The sequence below is a fragment of the Bufo gargarizans genome, chromosome 6, assembly GCF_014858855.1.
Source record: "Bufo gargarizans isolate SCDJY-AF-19 chromosome 6, ASM1485885v1, whole genome shotgun sequence".
Lineage (NCBI taxonomy): Eukaryota > Metazoa > Chordata > Amphibia > Anura > Bufonidae > Bufo > Bufo gargarizans.
In genome coordinates this window covers 74,650,107-74,672,814 of record NC_058085.1, presented here as the reverse complement: position 1 = coordinate 74,672,814, position 22,708 = coordinate 74,650,107, and the positions used below count along the sequence as shown (strand labels likewise).

General features: G+C 47.1%; 1 protein-coding gene across 2 annotated transcripts in view; it reads right to left on the bottom strand.

The window, feature by feature from the left end:
* The window catches only part of LOC122942038 (zinc finger protein 335-like), a 91,949-nt gene extending 73,688 nt beyond the window's left edge, over positions 1 to 18,261 (bottom strand). Inside the window, exon 1 of one of the 2 annotated variants that reach the window (XM_044299532.1) lies at positions 18,139 to 18,261. The gene's annotated coding sequence lies outside the window, so the exon portion shown is untranslated. Of the gene's footprint in view, positions 1 to 18,123 lie in introns of both variants that reach the window. The other variant, XM_044299533.1, reaches the window with a different exon arrangement.
* Between the last annotated feature and the right edge of the window lie 4,447 nt (positions 18,262 to 22,708).

Below are 22,708 nucleotides of genomic sequence, written 5' to 3'. Positions count from 1 at the left end.
GGCACTACAGAGATTGCTTTCTTGGTGTACGCTGTATTCAGGACTCTATACTTTACTCCATATGTATACTATGTACTTCTCTTCTCTTTGCCAATCCGGGCACTACACTGAATGTGTTCTTTATCAGATAATTTTCTATACCGATTTGACTAAATTGATAAACTCACGATCAGCATTCCACCATTATACTTTGGATTACATTGTCTATATAAAATATATGATTTCGCTGGGTTTGTTTTACCATTGTGTCTACTACCCTAGGGCTAGTGTATACAGCCCATACCTATACGCAGGTAAACCTCAGATGTATATATTGTACATACTCTCTTTATTTGCTTCCTTTTTGGTCATTTTATTTTACTCTGTATCTATTATTTTCTATTTTATACACTTATCTGTTGTAATTGTAACCAACAGGCCGTGAACAAGGTCCGGGAGGACCGAAACGTTGGCCTAACTGAAAAAACTGAAAACCACTGGTGGCCTAAATAAATATTTAAGTTTCATTTTGCAATGTTCGAGTGCCGTGAATTGATTTACATAATTATTGGGACATCTTCCCATCACAGAGCACCGAGTGAACACTTGAAAAGTGGAGTGCCAGCCATACATCTTGTACATACTGTGAGACGGGGCACACACGTTCATGTGCATGGGCCCTACCTTGGGGAACAGCCACACAGATCTGCAAAAATACGGATGTGTGCATGGCCCTATAGAAATGAATGTGCAATCTGCAAGAAATATGAATAGCACACTGATGAAAAATACGGTTGTGTGCATGAGGCCTTAGCTTGTAATGGACTGATCAAGTACAGGAAAAACAATGACACTTTTTTGACAGGGGACACAGGCTGGTTTCAGACAAGCGAGTTCAGTGAGAAACTCTCCATGTGGGAGCTTGACTTCCCGTCCCGGCTCTGCTCTTGTAATGGGACCTCACAGCAGTATAATGACTTATAATGCTGTGTGTCCCTACCCGACCTCATCTGTGATGAATTGTACTGACAGCGGAGGTTGGGCTGGGACACACAGCATTATAAGGGTACTTTCACACTTGCGGCAGAGCATTCGGGCAAGCAATTACGTCGCAGGAAATGCCCGCCGGATCCTGCAATACGGACGCAAACTGATGGCATTTTTCAGATGGATCAGGATCCCGATTCGTATGACAAATGCATTGAAATGCCGGATCCGTCTCTCCGGTGTCATCCGGAAAAATGTATCTGGCATTTATTTTTTTCCCACATTTTTTGCGGTCTGAGCATGCGCAGACCGCAATGCCGTATCCGTTTTGCCGGAACACTAGGCATTAATGCAATTCAATGGGGAAAAAACCGGATCCGGCATTCCGGCAAGTGTTCCGGAATTTTGGACGGAGATGCTACGGTATTATCGCCGTCCTGAAAAGTCAAAAAGACTGAACTGAAGACATCCTGAACGGATTACTCTCTATTCAGAATTCATTAGGATAAAACTGATCGGTTCTTTTCCGGTATTGAGCCCCTATGACAGAACTCAATGCCGGAAAAGAAAAACGCTAGTGTGAAAGTACTCTAACGCCTTTTTCACACGGGCGTCACGTTTTGGCTCCGGAGGCGGGACGCCTCCGGAGCCAAAACGTGACGCCCGTGTGAAAAAGGCGTTAGAGTACTTTCACACTAGCGTTTGCAATGCGGCAAACCAGCGCGAGTAGGTACCCAATTGCAGTCAGTTTTGACTGCAATTGTGTTCCGTTGTTCAGTTTTTATCGCACGGGTGCAATGTGTTTTACACACGCGTGATAAAAAACTGAATGTGGTACCCAGACCCGAAGTTCTTCACAGAAGTTCAGGTTTGGGTTCAAGGTTGTGTAGATTGTATTATTTTTCCTTATAACATCTCTTCTGTCTTCTTCTTTGAGGAACAGGACCTTTGATGACGTCACTGCGCTCATCACATGGTCTATCACATGATCTTTTTTTACCATGGTGATGGATCATGTGACGGACCATGTGATGAGCGTAGTGATGTCACCACAGGTCTTTTTCCTGCACACAGCAAAGATTAAGACAGAAGAGATGCCGGCTGCGCGAACAAGTGGATTAAAGTGAGTTAAATTATTATTTTTTTTAACCCCTCCAGCCCTATTGTACTATGCATTCTGTATTAAGAATGCTATTATTTTCCCTTATAACCATGTTATAAGGGAAAATAATAATGATCGGGTCTCCATCCCGATCGTCTCTTAGCAACCGTGCGTGAAAAATCGGACTGCATCCGCACTTGCTTGCAGATGCTTGCGATTTTCACGCAGCCCCATTCATTTCTATGTGAAGAGGAGCATGAGGAGCATGCTGAGATTTTCACGCAACGCACAAGTGATGCGTGAAAATCACCGCTCATCTGCACAGCCACATAGAAATGAATGGGTCCGGATTCAGTGCAGGTGCAATGCGTTCACCTCACGCATTGCACCCGCGCGGATATCTCGCCCGTGTGAAAGGGACCTAAGTCATATACATCAGAAGAGTCCAGGACGGGAAATCACACTCCCACGTGCTCGCTTGTCTGAAACCGGCCACACGGGGAACTTATCCCGTTCCATACACCAGTTTTATGCTGTCAAAAAGTCATCCATTTTTGCCCAAAAAATTGCAAAAGTTCTCTGCCGCTCATAGGACATTTTTAAAAAGGTGGATGAATCTTAGGAGTAGAAGGGGTGAGGTCGCCGCGGTCCAATACATTTACCACAATTTACGCCAGACAACCAGCATAAATTATAGGTGCACTCTAAGACTACTTTCACATCTGCGTTTTGCTGGATCTGGCAGGGGTTTGTATAATTTCCAATATGAACAAGACGGTTTCGGCACTAAAAGTCAATGGGCGCCGAATCCTATTTTTTTTTTCGTGTCCGAGTAAATGGATCAGGCACCCTTTACTTACATTGATGTCCATGATTGTTATATCCCTTTAAGGGTCCATTCACACGTCCGTTGTTTCTTTCCTGATCTGTTCAGTTTTTTGCGGCGGAACAGATCTGGACCAGATCTGGACCCATTCCTTTTCAATGGGTCCTGAAAAAAAAAAAAAATCAGACAGCACAATGTCTGATTTTTTTTCAGGACCCATTGAAAATGAATGGGTACAGATCTGGTGCAGATCTGTTCCGCAAAAAAACGGAACAGATCAGGAAATAAACAACGGACGTGTGAATGGACCCTAAAGGGAGTCTTTCACCAGCATTTCACTTTTTTAACCTTTCCTACTGCTCTCTAGCATGCTTACAGTTAATCAAAACGTTATCAAAAACGATCTTTATAAGATATGCAAATGAGGGCTCGCAAGTGCCCAGGGGCAGCGTTACTCTCTTAGGTGCCCTGCTTGCCCAGCCTTTTCATTGCGTCCCCCCCGCCCCTTCCTACCCTCCGCCCTCCCATCCCTCTTACCGCCTTTCTCATAGCTTGTTATTCCGCCGATATCCCGCGCCCTCATTCCTTTGGCCGGCGCATGCACACTGCGATGCCCATTCCTTGTACGGCATTACAGTAATTAATGCGCATGCGCCGATGGACCGCCTCCTTTGTTGAGTTTTCGCGTCGTTAGCCGGCGCATGCGCAATAGTTACTGTGATGCCATACAAGGAATGGGCATCGCAGTGTGCATGCGCCGGCCGACGGACAGAGTGCGCAGGCGCGGGATATCGGTAGAATAAAAAGCTATGAGAAAGGCGGTCAGAGGGAAAGGATGGGCGGGCGGAGGGTAGGAAGGGGCGGGGGGGGACGCAATGAAAAGTCTGGGCAAGCAGGGCACCTAAGAGAGTAACGCCGCCCCTGGGCACTTGCGAGCCCTCATTTGCATATCTTATAAAGATCGTTTTTGATGGATTTATAACAGCAGGAAAGATGCCAGAGGTAACGTTTTGATTAACTGTAAGCATGCTAGAGAGCAGTGGGATAGGTTAAAAAAGTGAAATGCTGGTGACAGACTCCCTTTAAATACATTAACGTTGCCTTGGGAGCACACATTATTTTTACTTTAATAGCATTTTTCTTCTACAGCCGTTACTTTATCCGGCTATTCTTTGGAAGAGAATGCCTTACTTTTGTGAGGAAAATTGCGGTGCGAGTTTCGGTGGGCACTGAAACAGACGAGGAGAACGCCATTACTCCTACTATTCACATGTAAATGAGATGCTGTTTCATATAAAAGTGAGGCGTCCATTGTGCAGAGTAATCGGAGGCATTTCTGCCCATAGAGCGGTAATAAATGCAGACGCCACTAATCATGGTGCCAGGAGGAGCAAAGCAGAAAGAAAAAAAACAGATCTCCTGACTGTTCTCCTAATGTCACAGACGCAGAGTGACAACCACATCTCAATACCACACCTACACCGTGATACAGTTAAAAGGCTGTGAATACCCTAGCAGTGCTTTCATTCTACTCCTTTTAGGCTAAAAATCATTTTTTCAATTGGCTATTATTAAAAACGGTCAGTAGTTTTTGTCATAAAGGGTTAAAGGGGTTGGCCGGGTCCATTTCATGCTCCGAGGCTCTCCCTTGCCTTGCACTGCATCACGCAGGCCAAAGGCTTTTTCTGGAGATCTGGTGACATACCGGGCTCTCCATGGGTAAGCTAGGCAGAGGCTTCCGCCTAGCAGTGAGCCCAGTGACGTCACCAGCACTAATGGGCGCTGTCATAGCCTGTAAAAGGCCAAGGGCAGCGCTATATCCTGCCCATTAGTGCTGGTGAAATCACTGGGCTCACTGCTAGGTGGAAGCCTCTGCCTAGCAGTCCAAAAATGTAAACAAACAGCGCTTTCCCTCTGTGATACAGCACAGGGCAAGGGAGAGTATCGGAGTATGAAATGCTCTGATGCTCATATCAGGGGGGCTGCCGGCATGAAAAAGGGAATATGTCCAGGTTCAGCTCTGAACCCGGACAACCCCTTTAATCACCAAACTGTTTTGCTGAGTCCAGCTCGGGCAGTGGGAAAAATAGCTAACTGGAGGGGGGAGGGCTGCTTTAGATGGTAATATCTCCTGAATGGTAGCAGCTAGAAACATGCAATTGGTCTTGTTTGAAAGCTGACAGTGAAGCAACATTCCAGAACTGTAAGGGTTACATAGCATCATAAATCAATATAATGCTATGTGACCCTGTCAGTGCTGGGAGGTCAGACGGGGAGCTGCGCTGTGGACTCGCAGCATGACACGGTGCACGCGCTCGTCTGCAAGCGGCCTTACTGACCGATTACCGCAACCATCATGTCTACAACATGATCAGTACGTTATAGGCTATTTTTTACACAGTGCCCGTCTGAGGTTTCCGTCATAAACCTTGTGCGCATGAGTTTAAAGGGGTTTTCCAATATTTTGATACTGATAACCCATACTAAGGATAGGGCTGTGATGGCTAACCTCCGGCACTCCACCTGTGGTAAAACCACGACTCCCAAGATGTATACTTGCTTGGCATAGAAATGAATGGAGCATGCTGGGAGTCGTAGTTTCACCACAGCTGGAGTGCCAGAGGTTAGTCATCTATGTCTGACCGGTGGGGGTCCGACACTCGAGACCCCCGCCGATCAGCTGTTTGAGAAGGCACTGGTGCTCCTGTAAGCACCGTGGCCTTCTCGCGGCTCCCCAAGCACAGGTGCAGAGCTTTCCCTTATAACTAGAGTTGAGCGGACACCTGGATGTTCGGGTTCGAGAAGTTCGGCCGGAAATGTTCGGGTTCGGGATCCGAACCCGATCCGAACTTCGTCCTGAACCCCATTGAAGTCAATGGGGACCCGAACTTTTCGGCACTAAAAAGGCTGTAAAACAGCCCAGGAAAGGGCTAGAGGGCTGCAAAAGGCAGCAACATGTAGGTAAATCCCCTGCAAACAAATGTGGATAGGGAAATGAATTAAAATAAAAATAAAATAAAAATTAACCAATATCAATTGGAGAGAGGTCCCATAGCAGAGAATCTGGCTTCACGTCACCCACCACTGGAACAGTCCATTGTCATATATTTAGGCCCAGCACCCAGGCAGAGGAGAGAGGTCCCGTGACAGAGAATCTGTCTTCATGTCAGCAGAGAATCAGTCTGCATGTCATAGCAGAGAATCAGGCTTCACGTCAGCCACCAGTGCAACAGTCCATTGTCATATATTTAGGCTCAGCACCCAGGCAGAGGAGAGAGGTCCCGTAACAGAGGATCTGGCTTCATGTCAGCAGAGAATCAGTCTGCATGTCATAGCAGAGAATCAGGCTTCACGTCACCCAACATTGGAACAGTCCATTGGCATATATTTAGGCCCCGGCACCCAGACAGAGGAGAGGTTCATTCAACTTTGGGTAGCCTCGCAATATAATGGTAAAATGAAAATAAAAATAGGATTGAATGAGGAAGTGCCCTGGAGTCCAATAATATATGGTTAAGGGGAGGTAGTTAATGTCTAATCTGGACAAGGGACGGACAGGTCCTGTGGGATCCATGCCTGGTTCATTTTTATGAAAGTCAGCTTGTCCACATTGGCTGTAGACAGGCGGCTGCGTTTGTCTGTAATGACGCCCCCTGCCGTGCTGAATACACGTTCAGACAAAACGCTGGCTGCCGGGCAGGCCAGCACCTCCAAGGCATAAAAGGCTAGCTCTGGCCACGTGGACAATTTAGAGACCCAGAAGTTGAATGGGGCCGAACCATCAGTCAGTACGTGGAGGGGTGTGCACACGTACTGTTCCACCATGTTAGTGAAATGTTGCCTCCTGCTAACACGTTGCGTATCAGGTGGTGGTGCAGTTAGCTGTGGCGTGTTGACAAAACTTTTCCACATCTCTGCCATGCTAACCCTGCCCTTAGAGGAGCTGGCCGTGACACAGCTGCCTTGGCGACCTCTTGCTCCTCCTCTGCCTTGGCCTTCCACTTGTTCCCCTGTGACATTTGGGAATGCTCTCAGTAGCGCGTCTACCAACGTGCGCTTGTACTCGCGCATCTTCCTATCACGCTCCAGTGCAGGAAGTAAGGTGGGCACATTGTCTTTGTAGCGTGGATCCAGCAGGGTGGCAACCCAGTAGTCCGCACACGTTAAAATGTGGGCAACTCTGCTGTCGTTGCGCAGGCACTGCAGCATGTAGTCGCTCATGTGTGCCAGGCTGCCCAGGGGTAAGGACAAGCTGTCCTCTGTGGGAGGCGTATCGTCATCGTCCTGCCTTTCCCCCCAGCCACGCACCAGTGATGGGCCCGAGCTGCGTTGGGTGCCACCCCGCTGTGACCATGCTTCATCCACATCCACCTCCTCCTCGTCCTCCAGTAGTGGGCCCTGGCTGGCCACATTTGTACCTGGCCTCTGCTGTTGCAAAAAACCTCCCTCTCAGTCACTTCGAAGAGACTGGCCTGAAAGTGCTAAAAATGACCCCTCTTCCTCCTCCTCCTGGGCCACCTCCTCTTCCATCATCGCCCTAAGTGTTTTCTCAAGGACACATAGAAGTGGTATTGTAACGCTGATAACGGCGTCATCGCCACTGGCCAAGTTGGTGGAGTACTCGAAACAGCGCAACAGGGCACACAGGTCTCGCATGGAGGCCCAATCATTGGTGGTGAAGTAGTGCTGTTCCGCAGTGCGACTGACCCGTGCGTGCTGCAGCTGAAACTCCACTATGGCCTGCTGCTGCTCGCACAGTCTGTCCAGCATGTGCAAGGTGGAGTTCCACCTGGTGGGCACGTCGCATATGAGGCGGTGAGCGGGAAGGCCGAAGTTACGCTGTAGCGCAGACAGGCGAGCAGCGGCAGGATGTGAACGCCGGAAGCGCGAACAGACGGCCCGCACTTTATGCAGCAGCTCTGACATGTCGGGGTAGTTGTGAATGAACTTCTGCACCACCAAATTCAGCACATGCGCCAGGCAAGGGATGTGCGTCAAACCGGCTAGTCCCAGAGCTGCAACGAGATTTCGCCCATTATCGCTTATTATGCTTACTGGTCCACGTATCTGTGGTTAGGTGGACCTTGCCACAGATGGCGTTGCGCAGTGCACACTTGATTTTATCGGATACTTGGTTGTGCAGGGAAGGCACGGCTCTCTTGGAGAAGTAGTGGCGGCTGGAAACAACATACTGTGGGACAGCAAGCGACATGAGCTGTTTTAGGCTGGTGGACACAGACAGCTTCAATGACAGCATTTCATAGGCCAGTAGTTTAGAAATGCTGGCATTCAGGGCCAGGGATCGAGGGTGGCTAGGTGGGAATTTACGCTTTCTCTCAAATGTTTGTGAGATGGAGAGCTGAACGCTGCTGTGTGACATGGTTGAGATGCTTGGTGACGGAGGTGTTGGTGTTACATCCCCTGTTTGCTGGGCGGCAGGTGCCAACGTTCCTCCAGAGGCGGAGGAAGGGGCCGAGGCGGCAGCAGCAGAAGAGGCCGAGGCGGCAGCAGCAGAAGAGGTAGCAGGGGGAGCCTGAGTGACTTCCTTGGTTTTAAGGTGTTTACTCCACTGCAGGTCATGCTTTGCATGCAGGTGCCTGGTCATGCAGGTTGTGCTAAGGTTCAGAACGTTAATGCCTCGCTTCAGGCTCTGATGGCACAGCGTGCAAACCACTCGGGTCTTGTCGTCAGCACATTGTTTGAAGAAGTGCCATGCCAGGGAACTCCTTGAAGCTGCCTTTGGGGTGCTCGGTCCCAGATGGCGGCGGTCAGTAGCAGGCGGAGTCTCTTGGCGGCGGGTGTTCTGCTTTTGCCCACTGCTCCCTCTTTTGCTACGCTGTTGGCTCGGTCTCACCACTGCCTCTTCCTCCGAACTGTGAAAGTCAGTGGCACGACCTTCATTCCATGTGGGGTCTAGGACCTCATCGTCCCCTGCATCGTCTTCCACCCAGTCTTGATCCCTGACCTCCTGTTCAGTCTGCACACTGCAGAAAGACGCAGCAGTTGGCACCTGTGTTTCGTCATCATCAGAGACTTGCTGAGGTGGTATTCCCATGTCCTCATCATCAGGAAATATAAGTGGTTGTGCGTCAGTGCATTCTATGTCTTCCACCGCTGGGGAAGGGCTAGGTGGATGCCCTTGGAAAACCCTGCCAGCGGAGTCTTCAAACAGCATAAGAGACTGCTGAATAACTTGAGGCTCAGACAGTTTCCCTGATATGCATGGGGGGGATGTGACAGACTGATGGGGTTGGTTTTCAGGCACCATCTGTGCGCTTTCTGCAGAAGACTGGGTGGGAGATAATGTGAACGTGCTGGATCCACTGTCGGCCACCCAATTGACTAATGCCTGTACCTGCTCAGGCCTTACCATCCTTAGAACGGCATTGGGCCCCACCATATATCGCTGTAAATTCTGGCGGCTACTGGGACCTGGGGTAGTTGGTACACTAGGACGTGTGGATGTGGCAGAACGGCCACGTCCTCTCCCAGCACCAGAGGGTCCACTAACACCACCACGACCATGTCCACGTCCGCGTCCCTTACTAGATGTTTTCCTCATTGTTATCGTTCACCACAACAACAAAAATATTATTTGGCCCAATGTATTGAATTCATATTCAGGCCTTTTTTTACAGACACCTAACACTATCTGGCTATCTATTTAGGTACCGTATTACACTAATACAGGCACAGCAGTAACCACAGATTTAGCTGACTATGAATTTGAGGCCTAGTATTTAGGCGCTGGGTGATAGGTATACGTTTTACGGACAGAATTAGACTGGGATATGCACAGTAGCGTGTGTGTGAAGTTATTGAGAATGACCCTGTCAGCACCTTGATTCTGATATACCCTTTTAGGGATGTATTTAAAGTAGGCCTGATACAGCAGAAACCACTAAATTAGGAAATTGCTAAATTGGGAATTGTATTTCAACCCAGAACAAAAAATGTGCTTTGACGGACACTAAATAACTTGCCCAGCCACAACAGTACAGCAGTAACGACAGATTTAGCTGGATATAAATTTGAGGCCTAGTATTTAGGCGCTGGGTGACAGGTATACGTTTACTGACAGAATTACACTGGGATATGGCCAAAAAATAACCACACTACTGAGGGTTAAATGCACTTGGTGACAGGCGCAGCTTGCCCCTGATGTAGTATATGGCCAAAAAATAAACAGACTATTGCTGGTTAAATGCACTTGGTGTGACAGCTTCACCCTGATGTAGGCTTTAGCCAAAAAACAACCACACCATTGAGGGTTAAATGCACTTGGTGGCAGCTTGTGCTGGCGCAACACAAGACACAAAATGGCCGCCGATCACCCCAGAAAAAAGTGACTGAAAAACGCTCTGGGCAGCCTAAAAACAGTGAGCAATTCAATAGCAGCAGTTCAATCATCCACAGCTGCAGATCGATCAATGGATGGAGTCTTTTGGAGGAGTTAATCAGCCTAATCTCGCCCTACTGTCGCAGCTGCAACCTCTCCCTACGCTAATCAGAGCAGAGTGACGGGCGGCGCTATGTGACTCCAGCTTAAATAGAGGCTGGGTCACATGGTGCTCTGGCCAATCACAGCCATGCCAATAGTAGGCATGGCTGTGACGGCCTCTTGGGGCAAGTAGTATGACGCTTGTTGATTGGCTGCTTTGCAGCCTTTCAAAAAGCGCCAAGAAAGCGACGAACACCGAACCCGGACTTTTACGAAAATGTCCGGGTTCGGGTCCGTGTCACGGACACCCCAAAATTCGGTACGAACCCGAACTATACAGTTCGGGTTCGCTCATCCCTACTTATAACTTATCTCTGTGGAGGCTTCACTACTGATTTTGGCTCACAATCACTGACGTGTGAAGGAGGCTTTAGAAGGATACATTGCCCACAAGCTCTCATGTAAAAAAAATGAGCACTGCATAGTATTCACAATTGGTATTGTTGCATCCAAAAATGTCCGAACTATTATAATTATATATATATATATATACACATATACACACACACACACAGTACAGACCAAAAGTTTGGACACACCTTCTCATTCAAAGAGTTTTCTTTATTTTTATGACTATGAAAATTGTAGATTCACACTGAAGGCATCAAAACTATGAAATAACACATGTGGAATTATATATATAACAAAAAGTGTGAAACAACTGAAAATATGTCATATTCTAGGTTCTTCAAAGTAGCCACCTTTTGCTTTGATTACTGCTTTGCACACTCTTGGCATTCTCTTGATGAGCTTCAAGAGGTAGTCACCTGAAATGGTTCACTTCACAGGTGTGCCCTGTCAGGTTTACTAAGTGGGATTTCTTGCCTTAAAAATGGGGTTGGGACCATCAGTTGCGTTGTGGAGAAGTCAGGTGGATACACAGCTGATAGTCCTACTGAATAGACTGTTAGAATTTGTATTATGGCAAGAAAAAAGCAGCTAAGTAAAGAAAAACGAGTGGCCATCATTACTTTAAGAAATGAAGGTCAGTCAGTCCGAAAATTGGGAAAAACTTTGAAAGTGTCCCCAAGTGCAGTCACAAAAACCATCAAGCGCTACAAAGAAACTGGCTCACATGCGGATCGCCCCAGGAAAGGAAGACCAAGAGTCACCTCTGCTGCGGAGGATAAGTTCATCCGAGTCACCAGCCTCAGAAATCGCAGGTTAAAGAGGACCTTTCACTTGTATAAGCTATGTGAACGGAGTATGCTGCCATATAGAGCGGCGCCCGGGGATCTCACTGCACTTACTATTATCCCCGGGCGCCGCTCCGTTCCCCCGTTATAGGCTCCGGTACCTTTGCTTCTTAAGTTATAGTAGGCGGGTCTTCCCTTGTCCTGTGGGCGTCTCCTTCTCCTAGGCTGCAGCGCTGGCCAATCGCAGCGCACAGCTCACAGCCTGGGAGAAAAAAAACTCCCAGGCTGTGAGCTGTGCGCTGCGATTGGCCACCGTGTCTTTGAGAGACGCAGAAAAGGTGAACGGATGGACTCTACATGCCTGGTTCCCACCGTGAAGCATAGAGGAGGAGGTGTGATGGTGTAGGGGTGCTTTGCTGGTGACACTGTTGGGGATTTATTCAAAATTGAAGGCATACTGAAACAGCATGGCTACCACAGCATCTTGCAGCGGCATGCTATTCCATCCGGTTTGCGTTTGGTTGGACCATCATTTATTTTTCAACAGGACAATGACCCTCCAGGCTGTGTAAGGGCTATTTGACCATGAAGGAGAGTGATGGGGTGCTGCGCCAGATGACCTGGCCTCCACAGTCACCGGACCTGAAGCCAATCGAGATGGTTTGGGGTGAGCTGGACCGCAGAGTGAAGGCAAAAGGGCCAACAAGTGCTAAGCATCTCTGGGAACTCCTTCAAGACTGTTGGAAGACCATTTCAGGTGACTACCTCTTGAAGCTCATCAAGAGAATGCCAAGAGTGTGCAAAGCAGTAATCAAAGCAAAAGGTGGCTACTTTGAAAAACCTAGAATATGACATTTTCAGTTGTTTCACACTTTTTTGTTATGTATATAATTCCACATGTGTTAATTCATAGTTTTGATGCCTTCAGTGTGAATCTACAATTTTCATAGTCATAAAAATAAAGAAAACTCTTTGAATGAGAAGGTGTCCAAACTTTTGGTCTGTACTCTGTGTCTGTAAAATTATATATATATATATATATATATATATATATATATATATAGAAGTTCAGGGCAGCACACCTTGTAACGGGTACTGGGTGCCAGCGATGTCAACACTCTACCGCAGTGTCGAGTCAATGTAGAAGAAATAAATCCACCGCAGCACATCCAATGGTGAAAAAAAATGTGGGATACTTTATTCACCCAAGCAGCGGCGTTTCGGTCCGCTTGCTGGGACCATTTTCATGCTTGAAAATGGTCCCAGCAAGCGGACCGAAACGTTGCTGCTTGGGTGAATAAAGGATCCCACATTTTTTTTCACCATTGGATGTGCTGTGGTGGATTTATATATATATATATATATATATATATATATATATATATATTAGGGTTCACGTACAAAACAAAAGTAACTGGGGTTGATATACAACTGTAACACTAGGAGTCAGGGCCCTGCTCGCAAGAGCTTATAATCTATGAGGAATTGGGGGTGACACATAGGGTACAACATTGAAAGACAAAAACATGCAATGCGACAATTAACTGCAATATAGAGTACAAAATTGCATAATAATAACAAGTGCTACACTATAAGTGCGAGATACTTTGCAAATCGTACACATAGGGTAGTTGATTGTGATAAGTAGGATTTGAGCCATTATTGAACGGACAGGAGTTGTGCCGGACGATCTGCTTTGGGTTTGGGACTACTAGAGGATCGAGTTCAGGCCAGAGGAGTTCGTGGGGGAAAGGTTTAGTCTGGGAAAAGTCATCTTAGGAAGCTTGATAAGCCTGCCTGAAAAGATGTGTTTTTAAGGCACATTTGGAGGTAGAGAAGTTGTGGATTGACCTAGTATTCCAGGGCAGAGTATTCCAGAGAGTAGGTGCAGCTCGAGAAAAGTCTTGAAGACAGGAGTGAGAGGTACGAATTATGGAGGTTATTAATCTTAGATTGCTAACAGAACGGAGAGCACGAGTAGGGTGGTAGATGGAGATGAGGGAGGAGATGTATGGAGGTACAGCACTGTGGAGATCTTTGTGGGTGAGGGTGAGAAGTTTGAACTGCATTCTGTGGTGGATGGGCAACCAGTGAAGTGACTGGCACAGACTAGTAGCATCAGTGTAGCGGTTGGATGGATAGATGAGCCTGGCTGCAGCATTTAGGACAGACTGAAGGGGGTAGAGTTTAGTGAGAGGGAGACCGATTAGTAATGCGTTGCAGTAGTCAAGACGAGAATGAATCAAGGCAACAAGAAGAGTTTTTGCTGTTTCCACCCTAAGAAAAGGGCGGACTCTGGCGATATTCTTGAGGTGCAGACGACAAGAGGGTGTAAGTGATTGAATATGGGGTACAAAGGAAAGATCAGAGTCAAATGTGGCCCCAAGACAGCGGCCATGTTGCACAGAAGTTATGATAGTGCCGCAGACCGAAATTGAAATATCAAGTTTAGGTGAGTTAGTAGATGGGGGAAATACAAAAGTTCAGTTTTTGAGAGGTTCAGTTTTAGCTACAGAGAAGACATGATGTTAGAGACAGCTGCCAGACAATTACTGGCGTTTTGGAGTAAAGCAGGGGTGATGTCCGGGGATGAAGTGTATAATTGGGTATCGTCAGCATAGAGATGGTATGGAAAGCCAAATCAACTTATAGTCTGTCCGATGGGGGCTGTATAGAGGGAGACGAGTAGAGGACCTAGTACTGAGCCCTGAGGAACGCCGACATCAAGAGGAAGAGTAGAAGAAGAGCCAGCGAATGATAAACTAAAGGAGCAGCCAGAGAGATAGGAATAGAACCATGAGAGAGCAGTGTCCTTAAAGAGGACCTTTCACTGATTTTTACACTGAAGTATACAGACATGTACAGCGGCACCTGGGGATCTCACTGCACTTACTATTATCACCAGGCGCCGCTCCGTTCTCCTGCTATTCCCTCCGGTATCTCCACTCACTAAGTTATAGTAGGCAGAGATTTCAGTCCCAAAGTTATGGTAGGCGGAGTCTGCCCTTGTTCTGCTCTAGCGCTGGCCAATCGCAGCGCAGAGCTCACAGCCTGGGAGGTTATTTTCTCCCAGGCTGTGAGCTCTGCGCTGCGATTGGCCAGCACTAGAGCAGAACAAGGGCAGACTCCGCCTACCATAACTTTGGGACTGAAATCTCCGCCTACCATAACTTTGTGACCGGAGATACCGGAGGGAATAGCAGGAGAACGGAGCGGCGCACGGGGATAATAGTAAGTGCAGTGAGATCCCCGGGCGCCGCTCTACATGTCTGCATACTTAGTTCACAGTGTAAAAATCGGTGAAAGGTCCTCTTTAAGGCCAATTGAGTGGGGCATGGTGAGGAGGAGTTTATGGTCTACTACGGTATCAAACGCTGCAGAGAGATCCAGCAGAATCAGTAGTGAAAAGTCACCATTTCTTTTTGCTGTTAGGAGATCGTTAGACACTTTAGTAAGGGCAGTTTCTGTAGATCGAAAGGCAGATTGTAAGGGGTCAAGAAGAGAGTTTGCAGAGATAGCAGACAAGACGTTCAAGGAGTTTAGAGATGAAGGGGAGGTTAGAAACAGGTCGGGTCAAGAGATTGTTTCTTTAGTAGTGGGGTTATAATAGAGTGTTTGAAAGAGGAGGGAAAGATACCAGAAGAGAGAGAGAGAGGTTAAAAATTGTAGTTAGGTGAGTGATGACAGCCAGGGAGAGGGACTGGAGGAGGTGTGATGGAATAGGATCACTGCTACAGGTTGTGGGTCGAGAAGAAGAGAGAAGCCTGGAGACTTCTTCCTCTGTTTTATGGTCAAAAGAGGAGAGAGAGCATGTGGAGGAATTGGAGGGAAGAGAATTGAAATTATTTGGGGACTGGGAGATTATTTCCTGCCGGATACTACCAATCTTGTCTCTGAAGTAAATGGCCATGCCATCAGTGCAGAGGTCGGTGACAGGTTCTGGAACTTTAGGGCTTAGAAGGGAATGAAAAGTGTCAGAGTCGTTTTGGGTTATTTGAGAGTGAGGAGATGAGAGGTGCAGCGCTGGAGAAAACGTATTTCAGGTGTGTGCCAGGGTTGCCATGTTCTGTGTCGAGAGGGTTGGATTGATATTGGAGCAACTTCATCTAGGGTGGTTTTGAGGGTCTGGTTGTAATGATTGGCAGCCACGGCTGGACAGGGAAGGGAAGGGATTGGGGTAAGAGCTAGTTGTAGGGTGTTAAGTTGCTGGCAGTTAATGGTGTGTAGTTGTCTGTAAATTTGAAAAGTAGGATTGCCATGAGAAAAGTGAGAGGTCTTTATGGTAAATGAAAGAAGATTGTGGTCAGAAAGTGGGAAGGATAAGTTACTAAAGTTTGAGACTGAGCAATCACGGAAGAAGACTAGATCAAGCCATGTTCATGCGTGGCAGAGGAAGTAAGTTGTAATAGGCCAAGAGAGGAGATTAAAGAGAGAAAGTGAGCGGCTGAAGGGGAGTTAGGATCATCAATCGGAATATTAAAATCACCCATAATAAGGGTTGGTGATTCAGATGATACGAAGTGAGGAAGCCAAGCTGCAAAGTGATCCAGAAATTGGTGGGGGGTGCCTGGGGGACGATAGACAACTGCAACTCTCAATGGATGGAAGAGTCTAATGGTGTGAACCTCAAGAGAGAGGAATGTGATAGAGGGTACACAAACATTAAATGAAATAGCCGTGTCCTTCTGCTAGTTACGATATAAAAGTATTCATCCTGCACTGTGAACGCCGGAAAAACCCCAAAGCCAAAACCCACAAAAAACCCACAGAACTGAATATAAAGTGGTGAAAAAAGTATTTTGTAGCAATAAAAACTACAGCCGTCCACAATAAAACAAGCCCCGACACCGCTCTGAAGACTGAAATGTAAAAGAGCTATGGCTTTCAGAATATGGCGACACAAAGCAAATTTTTTAAGTTTTTTTAACTAGTAAAACTATAAGAAAAACTGTTGGGTTAATTTAGCAAACTGGTGTAAAGTAGAAGTGACTTAGTCGCCCATAGCAACCAGATTACTATTAATTTTGGACAGTTCCTTTGGAAAATGAAAGGTGGAATCTGATTGGTTGCTATGGGCGACTAAACCAGTTCTACTTTACACCAGTTTGATAAATGACCCCCAGTCTCTCCATCATCATACTGACCTGCACAATAAAAAAGTCATTTTTCAGCATCATTTTTAGCACATAGTGAAAGCTGTAAAAGCAAAACCCGTTTTTTGCCGAAGCCCCGTTTACTTCTATGGGGCCAGGTTTGCGTGAAAAACTGAGACTATAGAACATGCTGCAATTCTCACGCAACGCAGAACTGATGGGTGAAAAAATACGCTCATGTACACAGACCCATTGAAATGAATGGATCAGGATTCAGTGCGGGTGCAATGCGTTCACTTCATGCATTGTGCCCGCGCGGGGAAAAAAGGCCTAAAGGGACTGTCCCATTATGACAACGTACCCCCTATCCACAGGAGTTCCCATTACTTTCATTAGAAATCTTCGTGGCGCCGGCTGCTTTCAGCTAAACTGCGGCTGCCACTATGTGCGACAGGGCAATTACCGTACTTGCCAACACTCCCAAATTTGCAGGGACTGTCCTTAATTTTCAGATGTAGTCCCGGCAAATATCGGGCTGTCCTCGGCAGTCAATGGGCTGGGCTTATGTTCGCCCCCATCCATAAATGGGTGGTCCAATGCGAGTTTGGGGGGGGGGGGGGGGGGGAGTCAAGGCTCACATGCCCCTAATTTACCAACCACAGAGTTGTCAAGTAAGAATTAGGCCTCACGCACACGAACATAATTTCTTTCGTTGTCCATTCAGTTTTTTTTGCGGACCCATTCGTTCCAATGGGTCCGCAAAAAAAAAACGAAGTTCTGCAAAAAAATAGATGTCCTATTGTTGTCCACATTACAGACAAGGATAGGACTGTTGTATTAGGGGCCAGCTGTTCCGTTCTGCAGACCGCAAAATACATACAGTGGTGTGCACAAAGCCTTACATTTCTTTTACGTTTCCGTGTAAACATTACGTGGATAATAACCGCACTGCAAAACCACAGAAAACGTCATGAGACCGCACGGACCATGTGCGCTTCTGGTCCGCATTGCGAATGAGAACAGTCCCTTCTATTGATGGGACGGAAAATGCAGAAATGGATCCGGATTTTGCCAATCGGAGGTTTGCGAAATGAAATACGGATCAGGTGGTGTGCACGAGGCCCATCAGCCGGAATGTGTGAATACACCCCAAGTATAGAGAAACCACGAGGGTAGGGACCTGTCACCCAGCAGAGCACAGCCTAGGACTCTCCAGGTGTTGCAGGACTATAACTCCCAGCATGTTCTGGTAGTAGTAGTAGTCGTCGTTATTACACCCCAAAGAGGACTTCTTACAGTCCCTGGACACATAGAACACTTATTTTACTTTCACCCTGACTCAGGGTCACAAGGAGCGCTTCTCCTCACTGCTTTTACCACGGTCCCTCACTCCCCCAGGGGTCCTCTCCTCCGGGCTGCCCCACAACTGCCTGCCTTTCGTTTCGCCGCCATTTTGCTGCAACCATCTGTGAGACATTTAGACAAGATAACAAACACACCGAACGACTCCATACCGTCCTCCACGCGTCTCTTCGCCGCTATTTTACGGCCACTATCGCCTCCGGTAGGTGCACGCTGGGCAAGGGACTTGTTGCGATGTTTACTCCGGCACCTACAAAGACACCAACGGATCCCTCCGCCCGGATCTACATAACGCGTAAACGCTGTTCGTTTCCTAACGGGCACCACGCGTTGCGCTTTCATTTACGCCTCGCATATCATTTCTGTAATGAACTTGCACAGTATAGACTGCTACGATAGACTACATGGGACTATAGTTAGTCAGATGGCGGAAGGATACTACAGGGCCTCCGAGTAGGCCTATGGTTTCGATCTGCTGACGTCACTGGCACGGCACTGCTTTCCGCCGCCATGATTGATTTGGGCAGGAATGGTTACAATCAGAAAGCACTTAGATTGATGTACATGCCGCAGATAGGGAGGACAGGCTTTAATTATATTAATTATAGATTTCTGCTTATTTTCTAGTGACAACTGTCTTTCATTGAGGCTGATAAACACATTATAATCGGTTAAAGGGAATCTGTCACCTAGTTTGAGCATATTAAACTGTTAACATAGCAATGTTCAATAAACTACCTATTTTTCAAATATGCTAATTAAACTTCAAGGTGCCCAGAGGGGCGTTATTCCTCTCCTCAAGTGCCCAGTAACGCCCCCCTGCAGTGCCCAGCCCGCCTTTATTTCAAGCCCAGCACGCCTCCTCATAAATTAATTTACTTCTACATCGGAGCCGACCAGCGGCGCCCCCTCCGCTATGTCATGTAATTTATTCACCCCACCATCCTTGCGTCCTCCTTTCTTGCCGCAGTATCGCCGACTGCCTGCGCCTGTTCCGATCCTACGGCTCCTGAGGCAACAGCGGGAATTTCCAAGATTTCTTTAACCAGTCTGACACCCGGGACCCCAGCGATCATCTGTCTAAGAAGGCACCAGCGCTTACACAAGCGCCGCGGCCTTATCTAGATTTTCCTAGGCCAGTGACATCATGTACATCAGTCACATGGCCTAGGCCACTGGTGGCAAACCTATGTCACGTGTGCCACAGGGGCACTCTTTGGGCACGCGGCTCCATGTGGGCTGTGCGTAGGGTTGCCACCTGTGCAGACTGTTACTACTGGAGCACTCACTAGTACAGCCCTTGCCCCCCTCTTCTGATTTTGTTAAAAAATAAATAAAAGTCACCTCATCCATTTGATCGCACAGCGGAGAACACTCGCTGCTCACTGGATGCGCAGAACAAGAGGTGATTTTTATAAATAAACTAGCAGAAGGACCCGGTGTATTTCATCTATTTCATTTAATGTTTGTGTGTGTCGTTATCGACAGTATCCCCCATAACAGTGACCTCTACAGTACTCTGCCCCCTTAACAGTGGACTCTACAGCCCCTCACCCCTTAACACTGACCCCCCCCCCACTGTGCCCCGCCTCCTTAAAATGGGACCTCCACAGCAGCCCACCCCCTTAACATTGACCTTCACAGCAGCCCGCCCCTTTAACAGTGAGTTTCACAGCATACCACTCCCTTGACATTGACCTCAGGGGCCTGCCCCCTTAACAGTGACCTATACAGCACCCCGCCCCTTAACACTGACCTCTATAGGGGACCGTCCCCTTATCTGTGACCTCCACTGTTCCCTGCCCCCTTAACAAAGACCTCCACAGCACCCGTCCCTTTAACAGTGACTGCCACAGTACCCGTTCCCTTAACAGTGACCTCCACAGTACCCTGCTGACTTAACAGTGACCTCCACAGCGGCGTGCCCCCTTAACAGTAACATCCACAGTGAGCACCACTTTAACAGTAACCTCCACAGTGCCTGCCCCTTAAATAGTGTCCCCTGCCCCCTTAACAGTGACTTCCACAGCGCCCTGCCCCTTTAAGACTAGGGCTACATAACGACATGTGTCGCGCGACATTTTGTCGTACCAATGTCGCGCAACAATTTTATAATGATAGGCTATGGTGTCGCACTGTGACATGCGACATACTGGGACACGACAGTTGCAAAAACTCCATCCCATCCAAGATGGATGCATGTAGCAGCGTAGTTGTGCGCTATGTGTCGTGCTACTTATTGTCGTCGTGTAGCCCTAGCCTAAAGCTGACCTACAGCAGTGAAAAAAAATGGCTGGATTGGGCACCTGATGTACCAGTGTGCCAAATTTGGTGAAGATCGGTCCAGTCGTTTGGTCACGCATAAGAACAGACAGACAGAAACTCATTTTTATATATGAGATATATACATTTTTTTTTTTTTTGCACAAGAAGAGTGGGGAAGGGAGACCTAATAATACTGTGGCCTCTAATGGGGGCATTATTAAAACTGGGAGCCACTAAGGGAGGGAAAATAATAAATACCATGGGAGCATGAATGAGGACATTCATTTTACTTGGGACCATTAATGGGGAGCGGGCCTATTATTACTGGGTGCCACTAATGGGGCATTATTAAAAATTGGGGGCCACTAATGGGGGCCTTATTAATACTGGGGCCGCTAATGGGGGCCTTATTAGTACTGGGGGCTACTAATGGGCACCTTATTAGTACTGGGGGCATTATTTATACTGGGGGCCACTAATGGGGCATTATTAATACTGAGGGCCACTACCTTAGTAATATTGGGGTCACTTAAGGGGCCTTATTAATACTGGGGACCACTAATGGGGGCCTTATACAGGGGGCCACTTATGGGGCATTATTAATACTGGGGGCCACTATTGGGTGACTTATAATTACTAGGGGTCACTAATGGGGGCCTTATTACTAATGGGGCATTATTAATACTGAGGGCCACTACCGGGGGCTTAGTAATACTGGGGGGTCACTAATGGGGCCTTATTAATACTGGGGCTCCCTAATAGGGCCTTATTAATACTGGGGGCCACTAATGGGGGCCTTATTATAATACTGGGGGCCACTTTTGGGGCATTATTAATACTAGGGGCCACTAATGGGACATTTTTAATACTAGGGGGCGCCAGTAGTGGCATTCATCTTACTAGGGCCTTTGTTAAGCCACTCCCCCACAGCTTAAAGTGTAACTGTCATTCTTTTTTATTTTTGTAATGTGTAGGGGCAGTGACACTAAACATTTTTGTAATATACTTTAATTACTGAAATCGTACATTTCTATTAGAAAACTAGCTCTAAAGTGGCCCATTTTGAGCCTTAGCAACGCTCCTCTGTCTTCTGTCTACATAACAGTGAAGACTTGCTAACACTGACTGTGTTATGTAAACAGAAGACAGAGGAGCGTTGCTAAGGCTCACAATGGGCCACTCTAGAGCTATTTTTCTAATAGAAATGTACGATTTCAGTAATTAAAGTATATTACAAAAATGGTCAGTACCACTGCCCCTATACATTACAAAAATAAAAAAAAAGTATGACAGTTGCACTTTAACTTGTGCGGTATTTTTCAGTATTCAGGTAAATTGCTGTCTTGGCACTTTGTAATAAATAAGTGGGTTGTGTGTTGCAGTTTGGTCACTCGTCTCTAAAAGATTCGCCCTCACTGGTCTAGGCGTAAGTCAGCCCCATTGAAGTGAATGCGGCTGGTCTACGATACCACTCACAGCCACTATATACTGTAATGTACGGTGCTGTGCTTGGTGAGCAGGGAGAAGACTGCGGCACTACTGCGAGCTCCGATGCCTTCTCAAATGCTGATCAGTGGAGGTCCTGGATGTCGATCAGATACTTATGCCCTATCCAGTACAGGTCATCAGTTATAAGATCTTGGAAAACCCTTTTTTTTATTTTTTATAATTGTATGTTTATTATGGTATATAAAACAAAAGAACATGAATACACTTTTACAATAGCATAGTGCACAGAAGTTCCAGGAAGGGGCAATACACAAAATACATCACATACATATTGGATGAGCATATGTAACACTTGACAGTATTCAGTGATGAAGCATTGAAGACCATACAAAAATAAAGCGTTGAATTGATCCAACTGAGACTACATTCATCTGTAACCAGTCTGGAAAGGAGAAAAAGAAAAGAAAACAAAAAACTGCTGTGCAAAATATCGGAAACAAATAGCCAACAGACATGACAAATGACATGAACAAAGACAGGGGGGGGGGGGGGTGAAAGGAAACAATCCTTTCTCCATGAATGTTCAAGGTTGCCTATTGGCCCAATAAGTGTCCCATATGGCGTTGAAGAGTGCCATTTTGTCCTGATACATAGCAGTGGAATGCTCCAATGTTCGGACCTCCATTACCCTGGCATACAAATCAGAGACCTGTGGTGGGTCGGGGCTTTTCCACGATCGGGAGACTAGACAACGAGCCGCTGTTAGTATCAGTAGCAGCAGCTTGAGTGCATGCTTTTTGACTTGTTTGGGGACCACATTAAGCAGGAAGGACAGAGGTTCCGGTCGGATTTCGGTACCAAAAACGTCAGTCAGGAAAGCGCCTACTTCAGTCCAGTAAGGGCCTATCTTGGGACAATCCCAGAAAATGTGATTCAATGTAGCCCTATGGAAGCCACATCTCCAACAATCACCCGGAACTACTGGATTCATTCTATGGAGGAGGTCAG